Source organism: Carassius auratus, unplaced genomic scaffold, assembly GCF_003368295.1.
Source record: "Carassius auratus strain Wakin unplaced genomic scaffold, ASM336829v1 scaf_tig00042015, whole genome shotgun sequence".
In the NCBI taxonomy this organism is placed as follows: Eukaryota; Metazoa; Chordata; class Actinopteri; order Cypriniformes; family Cyprinidae; genus Carassius; species Carassius auratus.
Window position 1 is genome coordinate 1 of NW_020526691.1, and position 12,500 is coordinate 12,500.

General features: G+C 31.6%; 1 pseudogene; it reads right to left on the reverse strand.

Annotated features, from left to right (window-relative positions):
• Positions 1 to 1,767: 1,767 nt before the first annotated feature.
• Positions 1,768 to 12,500, reverse strand: part of LOC113085611 (endothelin-converting enzyme-like 1) — an 11,208-nt pseudogene continuing 475 nt past the window's right edge.

Consider the following 12,500-nt stretch of genomic DNA (forward strand, 5'->3'; position numbering starts at 1 on the left):
ATATGACACATATAACATATAGCATAACATAACATAACACATAACATATATGACACATATAACATATAAGCATAACATAACATAACACATAACATATATGACACATATAACATATAGCATAACATTAACATAACATAACATAACATAACATAACATATCATAACACATAACATATATAACACATATAACATATACATAACATAACATACATAACACATAACATATATGACACATATAAACATATAGCATAACATAAAATAACATATAGCATAACATAACATAACACATAACATATATGACAATAATAACATATAGCATAACATAACATAACATAACACATAACATATATGACACATATAACATAAAGCATAACATAACATAACATAACATAACACATAACATATATGACACATATAATATAACATAACATAACACATAACATATATGACACATATAACATATAGCATAACAAACATAACACATAACATATATGACACATATAACAATATAGCATAACATAACATAACACATAACATATATGACACATATAACATATAGCATAACATAAACATAACACATAACAATATGACACATATAACATATAGCATAACATAACATAACACATAACATATATGACACATAAACATATAGCATAACATAACATAACATAACATAACATAACAATAACATAACAAGAAATGTATATGGCAGATTTGTATGAATAACACAAGTTTAACAAAGTGGGAAAACTATCTAAAAAGCACAAAAAATTATAAAAAAAATATGTAGCTCAAGTGGTAGAGCATTATGTTAGCAAGCGCAATTGTTGTGGGTTCGAATCCCTGGGAAACACATGTTAGGAAAAATTGTTAGCCTGAAATGCAATGTAAGTCGCTATACATTTAATTTAATTTTAATATATTTTATTCATATTTTCTATATATACTTTAGAATATTTTCATTCCCCCCAAAAATTCTTAAGAATGCAGGAGTAATTTAATTTAATTTAATTTAATTCCTGAAAAGAATGGCAATGGTAATGGTAATGGTAAAAATAACTGAAAATCATCTCTTAAAGTTTAAGTATCACTGCGATACAATTAAGATTTTTATAGATTTTTTAAATATAAATTCTTCATTTTAAATTTGAAGTTTTAGTAATTGTGTTGTGTTTTTGTCATTTTTAGTAGTTTTCTTTAAACTCATGGCTATATAGTTTTTATTACATTTAATTTAAGATTTAGTTTGTTATTTTAGTATCAAGTGAAACTAAATTCAAGTGAAAAATGTTTCTTTGGCTACTAGCTTAAATAAGCATTAAATATTTTTTTTTTTACTTACATTTACGTTTACTAACATTTATTTTATTTCAAGCAACAAAAATGTTTTAGTTTTATGTTTTTTAGTTTTAGTTAACTATAATTACCCTGGTGAACCTTAAACATTTCAATATAATGCATTACAACATAATATTAGCTACATATAATACATATTACACTATTACTAGGGACTAACAACCAATAATCAGTTATTATACTTTTTTCTAAATTTGAAATTCAGTAGCAGCGCTGACTCCAACAGGGATAATTTTTACATTTATAACTACAACACTTTTCACCAGCATTCAGCGCAAAATAAATATTTTAAAATACACGTTGCATTAAAAAGCGTGTGCGCTTATTATGAATTTTTTATCTAGCTGATCAGTGTTTGACAAGAATTACACCCAAGAAGATTCTGAAGGCATATCTGAGGTGGTGCACTCACCTTGGCTCTGCTGGAGGAGGAGAAGTGCTGCTGGACGAAGAGCGCGCCGAGGGCCATGCCGAAGTGTTTGTTGGCCTGATTGAGACACAGCCGCTCCAGATCCAGCTGGACGCTCGCCTCCGTCGACCTCGCGCGAGAACTCATGAATCGTGCTGCGAAACGCCGTGGAGAGATGCTCGCTCAGGGCTGCCACGATACGCCACAACATGTAGTTATGAAGAACCCTGAGACAAACAGAGAGACGAACGTGAAGACATTTATAATGTTGCAGAAGATTTCTATTCTGTTCTTTTGAACTTTCTGTTCATCTGTGAATCCTGAGAAATAAAATGCATCACAGTTTCCACAGAAATATTGAGCAGCACAACTGTGTTCAACACTGATAATAATCAGAAATGTTTCTTGAGCAGTAAATCATCATATTATTCTGATTTCTGAAGATCATGTGACACTGAAGACTGGAGGAATGATGCTGAAAATACAGCGGAGCATCACAGAAATACATTACACTTTAACATAGATTTACACAGAAAACTGCTGTTTTAAATTGTAATAATATTTCACTAATTTAAATAGTTTTTTTTATCAGATAAACACATTTAGTCTTATTTTTCATCTTTATTTTTAATTACAATAAATAAGTAAAACAAATGAAACGCTGCTCATTTCTAATTTTACTTACTTGTTTTATTTAAAATATTTAAATTTATTTTATTTCCAAACTAATCAATCATATTTAAATATAATAATTTATTTCAAATATTATATTGTATTTTATTTTAATTTAAATATTTCATTTTCAACTTCCTTACTTTATTTGTTATTTTGACACTTTCTAAACAGTCTAAATGTATTTTAATTAAAATATATATTTTGCATTATTTAAAATATAAAATGTATTTTAAATACATATTATGTTACCAAATAAACAAACCAATGGTTTAAAATGGTTTGAATCAATCTATCTACTGTATACATCTATCTGTCTATCCATCAATAAATACTTCTTTCTTTTTATTTATTTGCCTGCTGAAAATTCAGCTTTGTAAACAGAAATAAATTACACTATAACAGATATTCACATAGAACACAATTGTTTTAAATTGTAATATTATTTCACTATTTTTAACTGTTTTTTTGATTAAATAAATGTAGCCTTGGTGATCAGAAGAGATTTCTTTTAAATCCATTAAAATATCTTACCAACCCCAAACTATTGCATGCTAGTAGATTGTCACTGCCAAGCAAAGTTGCAATTCGATGCCAATAAAGCGGTCAAAAACGAACAACCTCAGGTGACACTACAGGTCAAAGTGTTCTCTAGATGAAACAGCATTTAGTCCATGTTCAGAGAATTAAAGCTCAGAAAAGACTAACCCCATCAATCATACACACACACACACAGGAGAGATGACATCACCCAGCTGTGGCACATGATGTTAGCATTTTAATCACAACACGGTTTGGCAGTGTGAGCCGCTTCTCACGCCAACAAAGCACTTCTGACAGAATTCATCTAAAGAACAGATGAGAGAGAAAGAGAGAGAGAAGAGGAGGGGATAATGATAGGAAGAAGAGTGCGAATGAGTTTTATTAACGAGTTTGTTGTTTGTTTCTCTTTGCACTGTTGGTGTGTGTGTTTGCGTTTGTGTGTGTGTGTGTGTTTGTGCAGGTGTGGTGATTATCGTACATTTAATTAACAAGCATTACGCAAACATATTCTAATGCTGATGCTAAAGTCAATCGCTGACAGGGAACAGGAGTAAAGCTCATTAGGCTAATGTATTCTAATGAAGCTCATTACGCATAAAAGCAGCTCGTTTCTGAAGATGATCGACCGGAGAACTCAAACGCTCAACAACACAAACTAACAGATTTACAAACCCGATTCCCAAAAAGATAGGACACTGTACAAATTGTTCAATGCAATGATGCGAAAGTTTCAAATTTCAATATTTTATTTAGAATAAAACATAGATGACATGTCAAACGTTTAAACTGAGAAAATATATAATTTAAAAGGGCCTGAAGATCACGGGGATCCAGTATGGTTTTCGTACGCACAGAGATTGTTCCAGATTCTCTGAATCTTTGGATGATATTATGCACTGTAGATGATGATAACTTCAAACTCTTTGCAATTTTTCTCTGAGAAACTCCTTTCTTATATTTCTTCACTATTTTTCGCCGCAGCTTTGGGGGAAATGGTGATCCTCTGCCCATCTTGACTTCTGATATACACTGCTGCCCTGAGAGGCTCTTTTTATACCCAATCATCCAGCTGTTCCTTATATGTACCTTTAACTTTTCCAGCCTCTTATTGCTACCTGTCCCAACTTTTTGGGAATGTGTAGCTCAGACAGGATCAGTGAGAGACAGACACTGAATAATGCAGGTGTGAAACAAGCAGTTCATCAAACTCCAGGAATCCTGAGCTCCAGCGTAGGTTATTGAAACACAGCTTCAGTTTTCATAGGGATAAAATGACTGATTCACATTAACATTCTACAGGTGTGTGTGTGTGTGTGTGAGGCTTTCAGTGCTCCTGTACCCACAGCATCTCACCGTCGGCTCATAATTACAGCCATTAAACCGTCTTTTGGCTCAACAGCATCTCAGAGCACCGAGCGCCATTCAGCTGTAATTCAAACATCACCCAACAAACTATTTTCTTTTAATTACCCATAAAACACAGATAAACAACAGCAAAGAGAACGACGACAGCATTAGCATGTCGTATGAGACACAGGAACAAAGAGGCTTCTGCAGCTCCACATACAGTAAACACTAAAGACACTGAATCATCTCCAGAGAACAAACGCGGACAAAACCAGACAAACCCCGCTTTAGCTCTTTCATATTACTGCCATATTTAGTCTTACTTGACATATTTACCTTTATTAATTTAGCAGGCACTTTTATCTAAAAGTGATTGATCGTAAGAGGTTAATAAACACAAGAAGTGCTAGTAATAGATTCAGATGTTGTTTAGAATAGTACTTTTATTGACACAATATTAATAAAACAATTATAAAAAAAATATATGCATAACTACACAATTAAAATATTATTTTGTATTTTATGTATATTTAAATATAAATTGTATGTAAAATAGTTTTCAGATTTTTATTTCAGATAGTTATTTTTAATTTCTAATCTGTCTTAATTTCTCAGTCAACGCACTTTAAAAGTTGTAACCTGCAACTGTTGACTTCAAAACAGCCATTTCTACTTGATTTAACCCATTAAATTAGGTATAAATAATTTTTTGTTGGTAACAACAAAAGCTTGTTGGAATAAATAATATATTTAGGTTCATTCAAAGATGTTGAACAATATTTTTTACTTGAATTAAACCATTCAGTGCAGTCTAAATGCATTTTATTAAATAGCATGAAAATGCTCAAATTTAGTGACTGCTCATTTTGGTCAAAGATTTTATTTCATTAAACTGTTTATTTTATTTAAAATTGTATTTTAATTTTCCAAACTACTATCTTATTTTATTGTGTTTAAAATTATACAGAATTTAACTTTTTTAAGTTTATTAATTTATTTTAAAAAAGTATTTAAATTTCCAAACTAATCTGACCTACTCTCTCAGACAACAGTCAGCATTTATTTTATTTTATTTATTATTTAAAAAAATATTGCGCGGTTTACTTTTACTGTAACTATATATCTATCCATGTGTATTAATGAAAAATCTGTCACTAAAACAGTTTGCATTATATAAAACTGTACATTAACATGCACATTTTGATTCATACATACTCAATGTTTTGTAAAGTTTTTGGTCTTATTCTGCTGACTGTGGCACAGATGCGAATGAAACACGCAGCTTTAAGCGACGTTAAAACACTTTCTATACTTATTTTACAGTCAGCACAAAGCAGAGCGCCAGGCCTCCGGTTCCTTCAGCGCTGGTTCCACTCAGAAAGAGAACAAGCATTTGATGAGAATGAAGTTTTGGTCCTTCACAAGGAAAAGCACCAGAAGGGACGTGAAAAGAAAGAGCTAAAAACAGCAAAGCGCCAGAACAAAGAGCAGAATAAAAGTCATTTCTCTTTCTCTGCTCCCGCGGCGTGCCTGATGGAAGCTGATTGGTGGGAGAGCCGCGTTATCGCCATGGTGATTATAATAACAGTGATTGTGAAGGAAGGGGTCATTGTGAGAATATTATGGGATATGATGTATTATTACAAAGATACGAGAGGGACGAAATGACTTGACATTTCAGCAAAATAAAAAGAAGAGAAATCACAAATATCACTGACATCCAATCAGACGATTTCCTGCAATTATAAGGTATTTTAATATTGAAAGCATTCCACCACCTTTAAGACTCATAAGAGAAATTATAGACTTGTTATGGTTAAAGTTCATCTCACAAGACGTATTTTTACGTTCGTAAGTTTGGGGTCCGTAATACTTTCCATGTCTTTGAAAGAAGTCTGTTGTGCTGCATTAATTTGACAAAAAAAATACGATAAAAATTGTGAATCTAAAACAGCTGTGTTCTAAGTGAATTTCTGTCTCTCCTTTAAGTACTAAAGGAACTGTTGATGAAAACCGTCAGTCACATTTAAGTGAAGACCTGTTAGTGTTCCTGTAGCTCAACTGGTAGAGCACTGCAAGTGCAAGGTTGGGGGTTCGATTCCCAGGGAACACATGATGTGTAAAAATTGATAGCCTGAATGCACTGTAAGTCGCTTTGGATAAAAGCGTCTGCTAAATGCATAAATTTAATTTAAGACAGCTGAACTGTCATCAGTGTTTCAGACTCAGTCAGTTTGAAAGGGACAAGACAGAGATGCACAGACAAAGAAAGCTCAAGTAAATCCAATTATTCTCACACAAACAAGAGAAAATATAGCAGCAACAAACACACAGTGGATGGACAGGTAGTGCACACACACACACACACAGAGAAAGAGAGAGAGAGACTCCTTTGAGAGAAACATGTCAGCTAGAAACAAACTAACCCTGTCACATCCAGCACTTGACTGCTGCTCTCAGTGTGTGCGTGTATATATATATGTTTGTGTGTGTGTATATAAACAAGTGGGGCCATTGTGGGTCGATTCTAATCAGCCATGGCACAGATGAGTGTTCACCCAACAGTGACACCTCAAATAAAGCCACACACACACACACACACACCAGTTTATATTTCAAAATACTGAAAATGTGTTGAAAAGTGTTGCAGTTCTTTTTGTCTTCATTTTTACCACTAGCTCTAATATTTCATCATTTCAAACTCATTTTGTGAGACATTTTACCATCACATTTTCACTAAATCAAGAATGCTGTGATTTAATTAAATAAATAAATGCACTACATGTTCTGTGATGGTTTATCTATAACGAAATTACCCACCATCCTTTTTTTTAAACTGAAACAGTACAAAAGTAATATCTATTTTGTTTTATATTTACTTTTTATTTTTATTTCAAAATTATAATCATTATTATTATAACTATTATTATCATTATCTTTATTAGACATATTGAGAGTTTTGACCAAATTGTGCAGCACAACAACTACAAAGTAAATCACATTTTTTATCAGAAAAATTGCATTTATTTTATTTTATAATATTAATAATTATTATTTAGATTTTATTCAGTAATTTTTTATTTTGTCTATCATTTTATGTAGCGTTTTTATTTAAGTATTATCATTATTACTTTATAACAATATTGATATATAAATCACAAAGGTTTGGCTAAATTGTGCAAACCAACAATCAAGCAAAGTAAGCAAGCAATAAATAAATAAATGCATGAATGAATAAATGAAATACAATTGTAAACAATATGATTCATGTTTCAAATTTCAGTTTACATTTATTTTATCATTAAATCTCCTTTTTTTAATTTTATTTTTTGTTTGTGTTTAATAAGTATTTTTATTTAATTTAATATTTTATCCAGTAATTATAAGAACTATGATAATACATTTTGGCTACAAGTTGCAGCCATACAAACATGCCCAGAAAAAGAAAATGTTAATTGCATTTTAGATCTCAAAAAATCTCAATTTGACATCGTTACTCTTTCAAACCTCTTACCGTTTAGACGTGGTTTTAATGATGTCCGACACTGTCTGCATGTAATCAGTGGCCAAAACTATGATCTCCTCTTCATCAGAGAAATTATCACTGAAGATCCGGTCCAACAAACGCTTCCAGTGGAACTACAGAGAAAGAAATGACAATGGTTGTGCTTATCTCAAGAAGGCTTTTGCAATGAAATACAGAAGCCTGTAAAACTCTAGCTTGTGCCATCTGTCCTTTGCTTATTGATCTATGCTTCATTTAGGAACCATGTTTTTCTGTGTTTTAAACAGCGGATCTCGTCTGCCAAAAATGGATTGACCTGTAGATCCACCTCTGCTCACCTGAAATTCAACCATTCAAAGCAAGACACTACAGGTGAATAGGGTAAAAAAAGTTAGCTAATAATCACCCCAGTTGATTGATTATATTGTGAATTGCAAACATTCTTTGTATAAAAACTTTTCTGAAATGTTACATTTAAAATAAGGCATTATCGAATTAAATATGCACTGTGCATACATTTGTAGAAAATAGATCTGAACACTGGTTGAACTCAGGTTCAAAATTCTTAAGTGATTTTGTTGACATATTAAAGTTGAAGGTTTTTACTGAGGGGATTTTGGATTTATCTTTTCATCAGTTTATAAATCAGAAAAAACCATCAGCAGTCGGAATTGTTATTTTTTGCCATGTTTTTAGGAATAACATGTTGTATAAATCAGTGTGAATGATATATGAACAAACCCTTCTACAAAATCCTTCATAATATAGAGATGAATAAAACTCTAAGTTTTGGTGTATGTAAGTGTTTCAGAAGTGAGAAAAATCGATTTAAAGGAATGTATTATAATTGAAATCTGCAGCCTGAAATTGATAAAGTGACATAAATGAAGCATAAATGTTTTCTTTCCACTAAGCTTATGAAAACACTTTATGAAAAGCCTTAAATCACAAAAATGAATATGAATAAACAATGTTTATAGCACCAATGTAAGTAATTCTTCATGATAAAAAGAAGGATTTAAAAAGACTGGTATCGGTATCGGCTATCGGTTATCGGTTATCGGTTATCGGTTACAGGCAGATATTGATTCCTGTGATCAACATAAAAATCCTGATCGGAGCAGGATTCACAACAGAAATGGAAAATAAGTATAAAACAAACATAAAATACACTGGCATCAAGGTTATTATAGATAACTAAAACCATAAAAAATGTCATTACTTGAAATAAAACAAACATTAGCCGAAACAATTTATATAGAGTAGTTTATTCTAGCTAATTGCTAAGGCACAATTTCTCATTTTCATTTAGTGTAACGTCTTGTACTTAAATTAAATATTAAATTTGAAATTAATTAAAAACTATGTAGACATAAATACATTTGAAAAACATGACAAAATTACTAAAACATTAACTGTAATTAAAATGAAAATGGAAAACATAAACTAATTCTAAATAAAAAGTAATTCAAATTTTATAAAAACATTGATAAAAGCTATAATATCATTTCAGTGTTACTAAAAATATAAATTGAGTTTCAATCATCATAAACAATATTTATTTATAATAAATGCCAAGGCCAAACAAATGTATTTAAAGCAAAACTGAATCTACTAAGTGTGAAATACACTTTACTGTTATAAACTCAAACTTGAGCTCTTACATTCGCCATCAATCCAACTGCACATTTTACATGCTTGACGTTAATATCATTATATAAATCACTTTGGAATATGAGTCGCAGCATATTCAAGATGATAAAAAATAAATAAATAATGATATTTTGAAAAATATGGTTCACTGACCAAACATGTAAACTAGAGAATAAAGTCAATGTTTAATATCAGCTATTATTTTTTTTAATATAAGTTTTAGTTTCTATTTTCTTGTTAATTGTCAACCTACTTCAGCAAAAACACACTAAATATAAGTGAGTGTGAGAGAGAGAGAGACAGAGAGAGTGTGTGTGTGTGTGTGTGTACTCACACTTGGAGCCATTTTCTGCAGTTGTTTCAGTGTTATTCGGTTGTACATGCTGCTGATGTCCTTTCTTTGGTCGTCATATTCAGTCACAGTGATCTTCGCGGAAAAGTGAAAGAGAGTTAAATAACACAAACATGCATGTTCTCACAAAACAGTCTGAATTCATGTACAGAGCTACCACACACTGATTTAGACAAACACATAGTGATTCAGATCATTTGGGTGATTCATTTGAATAAACAGGTGCAAATATTCAGTTTAAAAGTGAATCACTTGAAAAGTGTTCATTTTAGAGTTGTGTGACATTTTAAATGTTAATTTTTTTAATTATATTATATTTAATGAAATAAAATGTGTTATCAGTTTGATGCTTTCATATTGTGTTTTTCTTTTCTCCAGAAACATTCTCCAAAAAACTCAACCATTAAAAAGAGCAAAATCAAAAGAACACACACACACACGATGCGTACGTTTGCCAGCCTCGTTTCCAGATCCAGAATCTCTCGAGATTTCAGCGTGGCGTTGTGAGCTCCCAGCATGCTCAGCAATCTTTCCATCAGCGCCTTATAAGATGCCAGAATCTGATGTCATTAAGAAAAAACATTGTGACGTGATTATAATGGATAAACATCTGTCATAAAACTAATTTCATGCTAAATCTTTTATTTTATTTTGTAAATGTCATACACAAAAGCAAAATGAGCAATTGCAAATCGTTTTAATTGTTGAATTTCTTATATTTATGTTCTCTCTTAAGTGCACTGATCAAAAAAAAAACTTAGATATATGACTTTTTTTTATATTTTAGTTTATTTTTTATTTTCATACAGAAAATGGGCAAACATTAAATCATGTTTTAATGTTTATTATGACTGAATTTCTTGTTTTTCTCTCCAATAAGTTACAAAAAAATAGATATATGACTTTATTTAGTTAACTTCATCTGTGACATCATCAGCAGCTGTGACACGATCAATTAGACGTGTGAGCTCACAGCGAGAGACAGCGGGAGAAACAGATGGCAGACAGACAGACAGATGGACAGATGGAGAGACAGAGTCTAGAACAAAAGAGCATATGGAGAGATGAAGAGAGGTGTTTCACCTTCACACTGTCTTCATCTTGTCCCAGATACAGAGTCCTTTCCGGCAGAGTCAAACCCTCCTGATCGATCTACAATCACACACACACACCAGCTGAAGTTTCTTTAGAACAAAAACGACACTCACAAATGCTCACAAACGCGTTCTCTCACCCGTATGGCGTTGCGTGACGAGTTTTTATCGTCCACGCTGACGGTGAGTGAAAAGAAAACGGATGTGCTGTAAACTCCCTGCGTCTTAAACAGCATCTCATTAAAATCTGGCCTCACTGGGGCGGAGCCACTGTCCCACCCCGCCCCTCCGGGAGGAGCTCCGGACAGGTCCCACCCACCACAGCTGTCAATCACCTCTGTCATAGGCTCCGCCCCCAGGCGATCGATTTCCTTCAAGTTGATACATGAGCGATAAAATTCTTTAACCTGTGGGAGAAAATGACACGTTTTAATTAAAATATCCATTTAAAAATATAATTTATTTGCAATTAAATAAATATTTGCATTATCTTAAAAGCTTAAAAACAACTCCATGTTGAAATTATGAAAGTAATATATATATATAAACTTACTCAACGAATACAGAAATATATATATAAAAATTTAAATATGACTAAAATGTAATTCTAAATTGTAAATATAGTCACATGATTTAAAATAACATATTTATTGAAACTGTATTTAAAATATTAAGACAATTAGTAATTAATTAAATGTATTTTTTTAAATATATATATTATTAATATATTTTCCTGGTGATATTAAAACAGCATCATCACAATATAATTTTATGTAACATAAACTAGATTCTTACATTTTCTGAATAAAATACTTAAAATTGAATGAAATGTCATAAATACAATCACACATGAAAAAATAGTGATATAGTGATTTCTGACTTGAAAACTTAAGTAATATATTAAATGTGATCCTGGAGCACAAAACCAGTCATAAATGTAATTTTCACCTGAAAGCTGAATAAATAATATTTCCATTGATGTGTGGTTTGTTCAGAGGACAATATTTGGAGACACAAGGACAATATCTGAGACACAACTATTTGAAAATCTAGAATCTGAGGATGCAAAAAAAAAAAAATCTAAATATTGAGAAAATAATCTTTAAAGTTGTTCAAATGAAGTGCTTAGCAATGCATATTAATAATCAAAAATTTAAGTTTTAATATATTTACAAAATATCTTCATAGAACATTATCTTTACTCAATATCCTTATGATTTTTGGCATTAAAGAAAAATCTATAATTTTTATCCATACAATGTCTTGTTGTCTATTGCTACAAATATACCCCAGAGACTTAAGACTGCTTATCTGCTCCAGGGACACATATGTCAAAAGTGATACAAAATTGTGCAGATTTAAATCTACTCTAAACAATGTTAGAAATAAATACATACCTACAAAAAACCAAGCAATTTTTTTGAGTGTGTTGTTATACCTTTCTCTCGGCACTGTCCGGCTCGTTCCTCTGCACCGGCGCCTGTAGGAGGCGCTGCAGCTTCTCCTGGTTCTGTTCTCCGATGACGGTGATGATCCCGTAGCTAAGTTTATCCTCCGGTATTCCGTGTCT